The sequence below is a fragment of the Sceloporus undulatus genome, chromosome 8, assembly GCF_019175285.1.
Source record: "Sceloporus undulatus isolate JIND9_A2432 ecotype Alabama chromosome 8, SceUnd_v1.1, whole genome shotgun sequence".
NCBI lineage: Eukaryota > Metazoa > Chordata > Lepidosauria > Squamata > Phrynosomatidae > Sceloporus > Sceloporus undulatus.
Genome location: NC_056529.1, coordinates 7266137 through 7279488, shown reverse-complemented (window position 1 = coordinate 7279488; position 13352 = coordinate 7266137). Strand labels below are relative to the sequence as shown.

General features: G+C 39.5%; 1 protein-coding gene across 1 annotated transcript in view; it reads left to right on the top strand.

Annotated features, from left to right (window-relative positions):
- CDH8 (cadherin 8) overlaps positions 1-13352 on the top strand; it is a 170621-nt gene that overhangs the window by 68337 nt on the left and 88932 nt on the right. The gene's annotated exons all lie outside the window — the stretch shown is intronic.

The following is a 13352-nucleotide window of genomic DNA, read 5'->3' as shown; positions in this document are numbered from 1 at the left end:
TGTCTTTTCATTACCTGGGAAGATTCTGTAATCTAAGCAAAAAATGTGGCAATCCTCTCTCTCTCTCTCTCTCTCTCTCTCTCTATATATATATATATATATATATATATATATCAGGTTCTCATTGAAGTATGGGTTGTTCTGAATTAAACAAAGCCTGCTTAGTCTTCAAATTTTTCCAGTTATTTCCCCCCCGAAGAAATACCAAATCTTTGATACTTTTAGTAATTTGAAATTTCAGAACACATTTCCACATTTCACAAGTGACAAATGTGGTACATGTGGCAAATCAACATGTGGTCAAGACAACAAAAGTTGTTATTGAGGAAGAACACAAAAGCTAGGCGAAGCTGTAGCAGTTTATTTTTGCCTGACCGTACTGGGAAGGGCAGGATTCTACCTGCTGCTCTCCACTTCTCTCTGCTGAGACAGTTAGTGCAAACGACACTTGCACTTTGGAGTCAGTTTGCAGCAGTCAAAGTAAGCTGAAATCTAAGAGGGAAAGTGGGAGGAGGAGAAATGAAGTAGGACATGGTAAAATACCTGAAATCTCAAACTGTCCTTGCTAAATTTGGACAGTTGGGGGGTACAGGAAAACTGCCACACTGGGTAGGCATGGTTTCATGGTTAGCATGGTTTCTAACAAGGAATTTAAGGTTATATGCAATTGCTAGTTCCCAAGAACACCGGTCTATAGAAATGAATGGAACTGTCAGTACTAATGTTGATCTCGGAAGGTTTTCCCCCTTCTTCTTTATGACTACAATACAGGTAGAAAGGCTGAAATCTATCCTCCATATCTGTCCTCTTCTAGCTGATGCTAATTCATCTTTAAAAGCAACTTCATGAACAGTGCATGTTAAAAGTATTCAGTCAGTATTCCCCACCAGCTATTTAGTTAAATGTCTATCTAGGGGTAGCTGTATTGGCCATACAGCAAAGTACATTAACACCCCAAATCCACAAAACAGTGATACTTTTATTGGTATCCAGTAAATATATCTGTGTTTTTTGGATTTTGGATGTTGTTGAACTTAGGGCCTGGACAGACAGGCCAAAATAAAGCTGTTTCGGGTCACTTTGGAAGTATGCTGTTTAAATGATGCATGCGTCCTAAGAGGCCAGGACTGAAGCACAGCTTTGGTGCATCTTCTGGCATCTTAAGATGTGTGTGTCATTTAAACAGCATACCTCCAAAGTGACCTGAAGTAGCTTTATTTTGGCCTGTCTGTTTGGGCCCTTAGTTAAATATACTGAACTTAGTAATGTCTGCTAGTCTGAACCTCTCCTACCCCCCCCCCGCCATACCTGACAGAAATGTTGTGTATCCATGTTCTAATTGCAGTTGGTGGTCAGTAAAGTTTGGGATGTGCTGATAATGACAATAATGTTACAATAGTCTCATAATCATTATTAAACAGAGATTGTGAATTTAGAAAGTTGCCTAGAGTTACTCCTTCATACTTGTTCCATATTCATGATTGTAGCTGGTGTTGAACAATGGTCTTCATTTAATATCTCATATACTTTGATTGTTACACAATACCTAACAGGTTAAAAAAAATGCAATTTTTTAAGTATATGTTATTCAGATTGCTATTGCATTCTGGAAATGGACAATTGCTCTGTCTGACAACCAAATGATGTAAATGATGTTTGACTCCCAACAGGAAAACAATCCAGTTCCAGAATATATCTGGAAAGTGGACGGTGTGAACTCCGTGGCCCTTTCTCATTCTTGCATTGGGTTGGATTTGAGGGGGAAAGATATCCAAGTACAACCAAGTATATGCACTTGCAGGCTGCAAACCTTATTTCTTGCCTTCTTTCTGTCTTTACTTCAAAGCAATTCAAAACAATTAGCCAGACTGTGTGTGTTTTTTTCTTGAAGTAGTTGCAGTATCTTCCAAAAGAAATTTAAAAAGCACACAAAATGTGTGTTTAATGTGTCTCTAAATATATTAATATATGACATAGCCACATCTTCAGCTATGCACTACAGTTTATGCATGCTTGAAGATTATCTTCTTAATCCTAACAAATCATCTCCCTTGGGCATGGATAAAATAGCACCTGCGGGCACTGCAAAAGTCCCATCTTTTAAGTACTCGGCAGAAAGAACTGTTAACTTCAACACCCCCCAAAACATGAGCCTTTCTTAATGTGTTCATGAGCTAAAATCCATTTGGAAGCCACCCATGCTCTGATTATGTGACTATAAACAGAATATCCGGAGGGCTGCCTCTAGATTTAAATTAGGTGGATGGTACTTTGTATATTTCATCAAGAAATGCTGATATATATAATTTTAAACAATTAGTTGATCTGTCTAAAACTGTGAAATTATGCAGCTTGTTAGATTGCACATACTTGGTTCCAGGAGACCTCATTATACAGCTGTAAAAAGCCGAGGCTGCTGCCAGTCTGTTCTATTGTCTGTGTGCTGTGTGAAGAGACTTTTCTTCTGTGCATAATAAGTGCTTTCCAGATGTGAGGTTTGAATGTTTGAGACATACACACACTATGCATCCTGTTAGTTATACATAGCATCATCAAGATGCCACAAAGAGCAACTGCAAAACATTCCTGTCTTTAGAGACTGTAATTGCAGAACAGACGTCACTCATCATATGCATCAGCCTACTAATATTTTCTCCACTGCATTTGGTTAATTGTGCATTTACAATAAAAATCTGCAAATGTCCCCTCAGAGGTACAGTCCATTGAATTCAGTGCTTCTTATTTTGAGGAACAGGATTGCAACCTAAATCATTCATGTTTGATAGTTGCTTTGGGTTTGATGGAGAACTGGCCCAAAATGTTCTCCCTTTGCGCAACTTCATTTTGGAGCCATGAAATTAAGGTTCCATTTGGGAGATTTGGGAGTGTTGCTGCATCTGATTCAAGATGGGAAGGGGGGGGGATCATGCCTGAACTATTATTATATTCCCACAAATCTGCAACTGAGCATGGTAAATCATATCACGAAACTCTGAACAATGTTGCGGTCCCCCTAATAAATAATTAGCTTATTGAATTCACTATTGCACAATGTGATATAGCTGGCCTTAAAATGGGAATAAGTACAGGAATACATGAAGGGATGCATATCTACATAAGAGCTATGCATCCTGAGATCTATGATAGTCACAACCTATGATGCCAGGGGCAATGTGCAGTTCTGGACTTATCATTAGCCAGACGGACATAGATAGCCATTGATATTAGGGTTCAGGAAAGGGCAGAGAACTGTTAGTTGTTATCATATTTTTTACTTTCAAAGATAAAGAGGTGCTTCAGGGATCCTCCCCTCCTCCAGAGGAGAATACCTTTCCTAGCTTTTGGTGCTATATCTTGACATGAAGGGGTTTCAGCATTTGTTGCTATACTTCAAGGCAGCTTGAACAGCCCTAGGAATATGCCTTGGAGAAGTGTGGCAAAAGTGGGAAAGGGCTATTGCCTTCATGACCTGGCTTGGATTTTTTTAGAGGTAGCCATTAGACCACTTTCATAGACTCAATTAATCATAAAAGTTGGAAGGGGCCATAAAGGCCACCTAGTCCAAACCCACAGTACAAGAATATGCACTCGTAGGACTTCTGAAAGATAGTCCTCCAGCATCTGTTTAAAGACCTCCAAAGAGGTATCCTCCCCACCCTATCCCTGAAGCAGTCTATCCCATGGTTAAATAGCTTTTACAGTTTTTGTTTTTTTTTTAAAAAAAAGTTATGCCTAATATTTAGGTGGAATCTCTTTTCTAGTAATTTCAAACCATGGTTAAGTTTCTGGAGCAGAAGAAAACAAGCTTGCACTGTTTTCTACATGACAAACCTTCAGGCAGATACTTGAAGACAGCTTTTATGTCACCTTTCAGTCTTCTCTTCTCCAAGCTATATATAGCCAACTGCCTAAGTTGCTGTTCATAAGACTTGGTTTCCAGACTGTTGCCCTTCTTTGGACACATTGCAACTTGTCAATTTCCTTCTGGAATTATGATTTCCAGAACTAGAGACAATATTCCAGGTGAGGGATGGCCAAAGCAGAATTCAGTGGCACTAGTGTTTCATTCAATCAGGATATTGTGCTCAGAAATGCATTGGCTTTATTGGCTGCAATATCATACTACTGATTCCTGTTTAGTATGTTGTCTACTAAGGCCTCTAAATCCTTTTCACATGCACTGTTTTCAGGTCAGATGTCACCCATCCTGTACACTGCTTAGGGAATAATAGTTCACTGATAAGCAGTATAGAAATGAACTTGTTGGTGCTATTGCTATTTTAGAGTTGTAAGAGCACATTCTCAGTGCAATGGTCTCAGTGCTTTTTCCCACAGCACTCCTGTACCACTCCATAGTGACTTCTGTAATAATGAAAAACAGGTTTTTGGTCAGCATTAGGCCTTTGTGAATGCCCACATATCAGCCCTTCTGTCTTTGCTGCCTGACATAATGCTTGGTTATTTCTGAGAGAAAACAGCATGCACTATCTGCTCTCACTATGAAGAAAACAGAGGAGCAATTGACAGACTTTCTCTTGGATGTATACAGATGTGTGTTTATAGTGCATAGAGACAAAGGACAAGACATACAGTTGACTCTTTGTATCTTGCCTCCTTCTCTCCCTGGATAGCAAATAATACATGACCTTAAGTCCCATTCTCCACAATGGTGGCATGACTGCTCTGGCACAGCCATGTGTATGCACCACTATTGGAGTGGGCCCTCCTGTGGATGTTCCAGTCTTCAGATGGCAAGCCCACATTTGGGAAGGACCAACTTTATGTATCCTGTTCATGCAGATAGCATTGGCCTCAGTAGTTACCACTATTAGCCATTCTCTGAAACCCCAGCATCATGGAAGGGCCGACCAAGAGGCTGATAAGCTTGACATTTAAATTTCCTATAATGCCCTGGAGTTCATTCACACGGCATCCACGCTCTCCTTTTTGTCCCATCATTTGCTTGTGTGAGGTTGTTACTGCCTTTGAATGTAGACTTTCTTCTTTTCATGACAAATGGACATTGACAGGTTTCCTTTTCAATATACCAAAGAATCCTCAAGGCTAACCTCTTTCATGAATTAAACATTTGTGTTCATTGTGATATTTTAAAAAAGTGGAGCGAATGTTTTGTAAACTTCAAGGTAATGATAATTTACATGTCAACAAGTTACCCAGGTTTTTATGAGATTATTGTAGTGTTATTTCAAGCAATATAGTTACCATGACAACAACCATCATGCTACCTCTGAAATTACAGAAGAAGGACAGCTAGGTAAATGTGTGAGTTTGGAAATAAAGCTTACATGACCTAGGGGCAGGGAGTGGATTAATGGCACCATTATATGGTCTATCCTTAGTTTCATTAAAATGCTCGGTGGTACATTTTAAGCATTCATTTATGCATAGAGAAGGCAAGAGTTCAGTCTCAAGGTTTCTGAATAGTTAAAGAAAATCATGGTAAAGCAGGCCTGGAGAAATTTGGAAAGTCCAGTGTTCATTTCCATCAACATCACTACAATTGCCAAAGGCCACACTGTTCCTTTGTAACACAGCTGGAAGTGCCTGGGAACGGGAAGAACCCAGATGTTTAAGAGTTACGCACTCCAGTTTCGAGACCTTCATGGGCAAATTTATCATTTTCAGTTGATCCAAATCAATCCATTTTCATTTTTTCTGTTCTCCTCCTTTCCATTTCTGAAATTTTCCCCCATGTTCTCTGAACATGAAGAATTTGCTAAATTTTGAGTGCTTCATCTCAATAATAAACTGAAATGAAATTCTCACTTGGATATTTGCCAGTGATCCATGTACATTTGACCTTTTACTCACTCCAGATGTCTGAATTTTTCTCCTACTCTTATTTGAGTTGCATGCATGAAATGCTCCACTGGCCCCATTCTCAGTATTACGTAGCTGAAGCCCTATCTCCTGATATCCAGATAGATCTGCTTGGGGACTCCTCTTAAGGCCTTGGAGATTTTTGAGAACTGTTCTGAACAGGTCTCAAAAATCTGTCCTCTGGAACAGAATGGGAAGGGAAGGGTACGAGTGAAGGACTTCTGTGTGCAGTAAAATGCGTCCCCCACTCATTCTAGGCCCCTTCCATTCCATTTTCAGGCTGTTCCATAGATCTCCTTTGTGGTAAGGTGCATTGTCTAATACTTTGGACTTTATCGCACTGGCCCTGAAACGGGCCCAGTGCGTTCTAAATGTGCACACACAGGGGCACGCACGGAACGGGATGGGGCCAAGAACCCCATTTTATCATACGCTGGAATGCCGCCTTTGCTGCCAGGCATTCCAGTTGTGTCCTCGTTCCGTCCCAGAGGGCGCCATTTCTGAAAACACTTAGAAACAGTCCTCAGAAATGGTGTCCTCTGGGATGGAACGGGGACGCAACTGGAATGCCCGGCGGCAAAGGCAGCGTTCCAGCGTGCGCTAAAATGGGGTTCTTGGCCTCATTCCATTCTGTGCGCAGCTGTGCATGCACACATTTCTAACACACTGGGCCTGTTTCTGGGACAGTGCGATAAAGTCCTTTGTCTTCTGATCGCTTGTTGAGCTCTTGTTAATGGCATCCCTAAGGCAAACCTATCATGGGGTTTTATTGGAAAGATTTTTTTAGAGGAGGTTTGCCATTGCCTTCTCCTGAGGTTGACAACATGTGACTTGCCTAATGTCAACCAATGGTTTCATGGTTATCAAACCCTGGTCTCCAGAGTCCTAGTCCAATGCTCAAACCACTATGCCATGTTGGCTCCCAAATAACAAGTTGCTGATATCTTATTACATGAAGACTCTCCCATGTAAACACATGCAAGTATATTGCAGGTCCCCTAAATCAAATGAATGTTCCAATTAGAACTGAAGGTGGGAGGAAAAAGTGGGATCTGCAAAGCCCTCAGGGTAAGAAAGCATACTCGAGGCTACAGTTCAGCCTCACTTTTTATGCAGTTTTATTTCCCAGCTGTTACAATCTTTCAACAAAATAGTCTCTCCATTGAATATGAATGCATGTAAATTTCAGAGGCTCATAGCAAAGCCCTTCTAGCCATAAAATTTTTATTCCCCCCCCCTCCCCGATACACACATTTCAATAGCATGCCACCCTCAGTGCTTTGCCTCCATCCCTGACAGTGCTCTGTGCATTTTTCTTTCTGAGTAATGTACAGTTTCAGAGCCCTGACTTGCATATAAAAAACAGAGCCAAAGAAACAGAACAACACGGCCCAAGTACACATAACTTTGGTTTATGAAGGTTTTTAATCTAGTTTGTCAGCAAATAGAAAGCACTACAAGTCAGAGGAGGGGAGGAAATGAGATCGAAGGAGGGCCAAGGGATTGGGGAAGGAGAACATCATCAGGCCAGAAGCATCTCAGGCCCTGATATTTTAGGATTATAAACCTGGTGATGACACAAGGTGAAGACACTCATGATATCATGAGAAGCATGTCCAGTGCTGTCATGTGTCTGAGCCTTGGCTGATGTCACTAAGCATGATATATTAAATATCAACCAGACGTGGAAAAAAAGTCCCTGGAAATCCCAGGTTTTGTTCATTAACAGACAGAAAAACCACAAAGCAATGACCATGGGGAATGAAACATATAGCCTTATCACAATGCAAACAAATTCAGAAGGCAACAAAAGAAGTTGTTATTTTTTTCCCCCTTTGTTTCTGTCTCTGCATGACATTGATGCACTTTCATTCTGTTCAGGTTACAAAAGCATCCCTTTTTGCGAAACAGATTTTTCCAGCTTGGTAAAAGAGACACTTTTATGACCCTCCTTCCTTGCTTTTATCACCAGAAGAGAATGAAATTGCTTTGATGTGAATAGAAAAACGCTTCTCTTTAGCTTCCTGCCAGATTTGTTTGCAATATGATAAGGCTCAAAGTGTCTCAGCTAACAATGAAATTACATTTGAAGTTAGTTAATTAAAACCTTTTGTATCTTTTTGTGTTCCACGCTTAACCCACTCGGTGAATAGCACTAACAGAGAAGAATCTTAAGGACAGAGCAGCCTTGGAAAAAGAAATAATATGCTAAGATGTCTCTGCATGTCTTTCCAAGATGTCCTATGATAGCAAGAGCTGTGAGCCTGAAAGGAGCAAACTTCTGGATAGTGATGGCACAATCTCTGGAAAACATGTTATTTACTAGATGAACCACAACTTAAACCACAATGGTTTTATGTAAAAAGAAAGAGAGAGAGAGAAAATCTATGTCAAATCTGCAGTCTTTTAATGAAGAAGCTTGCTTCATGAAGCAGTTGGCATTGAGAGAAAGAAAGGTTGAGCTTACAACACAGTCTGTATTGAACAAAAAACGAACCCTTTTTAATGGTAAGAGTTGCCGAGTTGATCAGAAGACAAAGTCCAAAGACCATATGTGGCAATGCCTTCATTAGGCCAAGCAAAAAGAGACAAGGAACTTTCCTACATGCTTTTGAAACAAAAGTTTCTTCATCAGTTGAAGAATTTTTAAAAAGATCTAGCAGGTCAAACATGTAAATATGTGCGACGATTTTGGAGGCACAATGGTTTGCAGAATTTTTAGCTGTTAATTCTTCTAGGCAATGGCTGACTGAGCTAATTTTAAAGGCAAACTTAACCGTGGCAGTTGTAAACAACATCTGTACTTTCGCACCTATGCAATTAATTCAAAATACCCATATAGTGCCGAGCTGGCATTATTTTTCTTTGATGCTAAATAAAGCACCACAAAGGTGTTGGTAAGATGCGGTTGTTCCATGGCCCAGCTGACCCAGACTTTGCGTGTCTGCTTCTGTTGTTAATAATAACTACTCCAACAATAACAGTAATAAAAATAGCAGGAAAGCCAAGGAAAGCTGGACTGCTCGTGTTAGGCTTCTCTGTTATTCTTTCAACTCCTCTAAGAGCAGTCATATTATGCAAGTAGGGTTTGAAAAATCAAAACACTGGGCCTTCAACCTACCTTTTAGATATAATTCATGTTTTAGGGACATAGAGGTAATCTCATGTCCCATCATGCTTCCCAGTTACCTAAGAACTATGGGGGCTATTGTGGGGCTATGTGGTGTGCTTCACAATAAACCACAATCCCACCACCTAAGAGATTAAATGAAAAAGAACAGTACAAAAATGTTTTGTTGTGTGTAGATATATATATATATATATATATATATATATATATATATATATATATGCCCCTTCATCCTTTTAATGAAATAGCCCAGAGGGAGATTGTGAGGGTTGGAAGCAAATCAGATTGTAGTTTGGGAATAAGTGGAATTATTTTTATTCATATTTATTTATTTATTTATTGTCAAAAATTAAAAACTGGGCTTTTTCTTTTAATCAATATTTGATTTTTAGGATCAAATTTTCGACATTCACGTGTGACATTTCTCCACCAGTTTTGACTTCACGAAGGAAAGAAATCAACACTTATTATACTATTATTTTTTGGGGAGGTAAGGCAGATAGCCTCAAAAAAAGAAGAAGAAACCTGGCTGCTTCTGCCTGCTAGTTGCAAGATTCTGCCAAGTGTTGACAGTTGCTTCAGAATATGTGGACATCAAATTTGGATAGTGAGCTTTAAATATTACTGGACTAGTCACACAGATGTAGGCAGTGCCCAGATGACATTCAGCTACACAGTATTTTTGTCGGGGGGAAAACAATCCATTTCAGCACTCGGAGCTGTGGAATCCACTTCATTGTGGCTTAATGGATTTCATTTTTTCTTAATGGTAAGGACAGCCCTGCATTAATTTATGTTCTTCTCCATGACCTTGCAAGGAAGCTTGGGGCATCCAAATACAACAGCTTCAGTAAATTTAGATTTGTCTATTGAGATCTTGGATGGTATGCCATTTCAAGGACTGTTAATATAGGTAAGTCCATTACATTCATGGCTGCATCTACACTGCAGAATTAATGCAGTTCGACACCACATTAACTGCCATGGCTCAGTGGTGTGGGATTCTGGGATTTGTAGTTTTGTGAGATATTTAACTTTCTCTGTGAGACAGCTGTGGTGCCACAACAAACTGCAAACCCCAGGATTCCACCGGATGCAGCCATAGCAATTAAAACAGTGTCGAAGTGTATTATTTCCGCGGTGCAGATCAGACCATAGAGGATTGCACTGATAATTTTTTCCTACCAACCCTTTTCTATGCCATTTTTTGTGTGTGTATGTGTGTGTATGTGCCTTCAACACACTTGCCAACTTAGGACAACCCTATGAATTTTCATGTGGCATCTTTATTAAGGTCAGCATTTATTTTCTAATATGCAGACTGAAAAGATGAGCCTAGAGCAAGGCAAGGAGACATAATTTGGGTTTGGTTTGGTTTTAACTTTCCTTTCAATAACAACTGAAAGAGAGGTCTGAAAAGGTATGCTATGTTCTTCTTTAGAACTTTGGATAATGATCATAAAAGAGAGACTGGTTGAGTCAAGGACAGTTCAGAGACAATAGATGATATTCAGATTTCCAGTAAAGGCTACCTCAAACTATTATAGTCGGAAATCAAAGAAAGAAAATATATCTCTTTCAAACATTGATTTTCTATGTAGCAGCTGTGTAATGGCCAGATTCTTTGAAATGTGCTATACTAAAAACTTTAATGTAACATACTTTACTGCATTATTCATCTGGAATTTAGTAGTCCTTTGATATGACCCATTCACAAAAGCTTGGAAGTTCATCTGATTCTAATATATATTTATTAAAATATTTATATGCTGTCCTTTCTCTGACAATCTGACTTTATCTGAAAGGGGAGCTTCCAAATAAAATCAGCTTAAAAATAAATTCATTTTGGCTACATTTTGCCAGTGTGGACGACCCGTTAGTTAGTGTTGGAGTGAAACTTGAGGGATCCAAGTTCAACAGTCCATTAAGACATGAATGCCAATATGTGACTTTGGCCAAGTATTTCTCTAAGTCTCTTCCACCTCATAGCTATGTTGTGAGCATAAAGTGAGAGAATGAAGACTCATTTACTCCAGCCAAAGCTCATAGGGGTGAAATAGATGGACAGAAGGAAGCTGCTTCTGGCCACTTTGGAGTCATGCTGGTTAGACAACTCATGCTCCCAAAGCAGCCAGAAGCTGTATCAAAGGACCTTACCGCACAGGCTCTAGGAACGGGGTAAAGGGCCAGGAAGGGAATGGAACGGAACGAGTGGGAGACGCATTTTACTTCACACAGAAGTCCCCATTCCTGTGTGCAGTAAAATGCATCCCCCACTTGTTCCCCACTCATTCCCGGCTCCTTTCGTCCTGTGTCTGGAGCCCATGTGCAGTAAGTATCAAAGCCATGCTTTGGTCTTTTGGACTGAAGCTCAGATAACTTGACTCCAGTTGGCCCCTGAATGCACAGCTTGCCTTGGGAGTAGTCTGTGTGGTCAGCAGGGTTTGGATCCACTTCTTGCTGGAGTGGACTTGGGCTGCTCTTGCCTGCCTGCCTGCTGTGGCCCATAGAAGAATTGATGGGATATAAATGTGACCCAAATAAATACATCCTATTTCTGCTGCAATCGGCCTTTACTTAAAGAAAACCCCTCTCGTCATGAACTTTTAATTTAATTTTATTTGACTACAATATTTTTAGGCCATATTGGATCCCAAAACACAGGCTTCTAAACAAAATTTATATCCAAACATACATTTATAATTGGGGAAAGATATTTTTTTTAAAAAACAATAAAAATCTGGCACCGTGTTTCTTCATTTCAGAAATGTGAAAACTAAAGGAAAACTTGTATTCCAATCTGCACAAGGCAGTGCAGCTGAACACTGGATCAAATGTACCAATGATCCCCCCCAAAATTGAAATCCTCAGATATTTTGATATAAACCTTGGCTGAGAAGTCTGAAAACCCAAGAGTACCCTATTCAATCACTATTAATGTTTGTTTAATCAGTATTAATATTTCTTTAATGTTGCTGATGGATGATTTGTTGTTCTTGTGTGCCGTCAAATTGTTTCTGACTTATGGAGACCCCAAGGTTCCTCATTCACTGCAGATTTGTTCAGAGGTTTGCCGTTGCTTTCTGAAATAGTGTAACTTCCCTAAGATCACTCAGTGGTTTTCAGTGGCCAAGCAGGGATTTGAACTCTGCTTTCCTAGAATCTTAGTCCAACACTCAAACCATTGCACCACACTGGGTCTAAAATGGAGTTATACTAATTAGAGGGATATATGTGTGTGTGTGTGTGTGTGTGTGTGTGTTTTATGCATTTTAATTTTATTCCTAATATGTTTCATTAGCTGCCTTAGAAATACTCACTTGTAAAGCAAATTACCCCCCAAAATATGTATAGAATGCTGTGGGATGCTCTCCATTTTAATGCACATGATATCTACTCGTATCAGACTGGGTAACATGTAAAATTGGATTTATTCACAAAGCAGGCCTCCTCCTCCTCCTCCTCCTCTTTCTCCTTCTTCCCTCTCTCTCTTTCTCTCGCTCTCTGGTTTTGTTATGTACAATGCCATTCATAGTTGATGATAAATCTTTTATCTGCTGCGGTTACAAGTTTCAGTTTTTCATGCTCTCTGGATTTTAATGTTTTAGTGTAGCTTCATTTCTTTGATCATTTTTACACTTTAATGTTTATTGTATTTTATGATTTGGCTTGCAGTATTACGTAATTTACCTTGAAATATTATGATGAAGAAGACATAATCATCTGCAGCATTATCAGCATTCCCTCTAATAGGAACTCCAGTCCTCTCACATCAGCTGGAGCAGAATCCAAGTGGAACCACTGAAAAATAAGACACAGGGCTTATTTGTTTTATTTATTTAAATATCTTCTTATTAAAATGTTTATATCTCAGCCTTTATCATGGCATCTCAGGGTGGCATACAGTATAACTAATTTAAAACATTTCCAGGCTGAAACTATAAATAATCACACAAGATAAAAACATATGAAACAAAACAATGCTTCCTGAAGTATAGAGGTATGTAGATGTCTTCACTGGCATTTAAATGTAGAGCAGAAGCAAATTGGAACTATCTCCACAAAAAGCCTCTCTCTCCCTCTCTGTCTATATATATATGTGTGTGTGTGTGTGTGTGTGTGTATGGTGTGCATGTCTAGGTAAACACAGTCAATGTAGCCTCAGCATGTAGAGCAATCCCAGAATACATCATACTTTCATATCATTATACAGCTGGAGTTGACCTCAAAGATCATCCATTACAAGGATGGAGAAGATGTAACCATTCAGATATTCTAGGATTAGAAATTGAAAGAATATTCAAAGGAAGATGAGTATGTTCCATCTTGTGCCTGAAACTGGAATTGAACTTGTAGTCATTCGCATGCCAGCACAGCTATA